Raw genomic sequence first — 985 nt, 5'->3', positions numbered from 1 at the left:
CTGAAAAGACAAGGTTTCAGTGGTCACTGGTTTATCTCCTTCATGGAGCTACCATGGGAAAGACTGAACCATCCATTGTGAGCACAATTACACCATTGTTAACCTCTGGTTAAAGCAGACCGTAACAAGTAAGAAGCTGGGTAGCAGTCAACTTACATACTTCCAAGGTAAACAGCTGTATTTGCTCATTCCTTTCTCAAAGCAGAAACTGCTGCTCATTTTGACACTGCAGTTTTCTCAAATAATCACTTGCTTTTCCCATCTGGTAATATACATGATAGAAGAGAACTCTGTAGACTATAGCTGACCTTGGGCTACATTTTGGGTAACACAGGAGTAAGAATAGGTTTGCTATTCGCAATTCAAATAATTTTTTTTATATTTCTAATACCATAAATTCAGCTGATCCAACCAAGGTACAACACATCTGAAGCACCATCTGTTTCTCTGAAATATGTTACCAGAATGGTGCCTGCATTTCATATCGAAATCTGATCCCTACTCACTTCAGCTGCATATTCCCCTCTGTGCCACTGAAGTCTGCTGGCAGAAGTGGGAGAAGCAAGTTTTTAAACTCCTACCAATGCAATTTGCTAAATCCAGATTGTATCAGAAGCATTTCTCAGTTGGGTAATGCAAAAAGTAACCTTCATAGAGCAAGAAGTTCAGCAAATGAAAGAAAAGACTGCAGATGTTATCAGCTATACTGAATTTAGTGGGAGAAAACCACAGGCATAGACATTGAACAACCTCCTGACTTTCTGTGAATGCTAGCCCAAGCAGTAACTCCTAACTCTAGACATGTTATTACTGTCACCAGGAGGAGCTGAAGCCATGCAAGCTAAGGAATATGAAGTACGTATTACTCTCTACTCAACTAGTTTTCTCAGCAGTTCAAAAAGCACTGTCCATAACTCAAGAAACAAGGGGAAATTTCTCCACTGCTTCTTATGACAGCTTATCTCAACAGGAAAGAATTAATCTA

General features: G+C 39.6%; 1 protein-coding gene across 5 annotated transcripts in view; it reads right to left on the bottom strand.

The window, feature by feature from the left end:
• KLHL20 (kelch like family member 20) overlaps nucleotides 1-985 on the bottom strand; it is a 32,075-nt gene that overhangs the window by 1,946 nt on the left and 29,144 nt on the right. The gene's annotated exons all lie outside the window — the stretch shown is intronic.

Source organism: Lathamus discolor, chromosome 3 (assembly GCF_037157495.1).
Source record: "Lathamus discolor isolate bLatDis1 chromosome 3, bLatDis1.hap1, whole genome shotgun sequence".
Classification (NCBI taxonomy): domain Eukaryota; kingdom Metazoa; phylum Chordata; class Aves; order Psittaciformes; family Psittacidae; genus Lathamus; species Lathamus discolor.
This window is presented reverse-complemented; position numbering and strand designations above follow the sequence as displayed.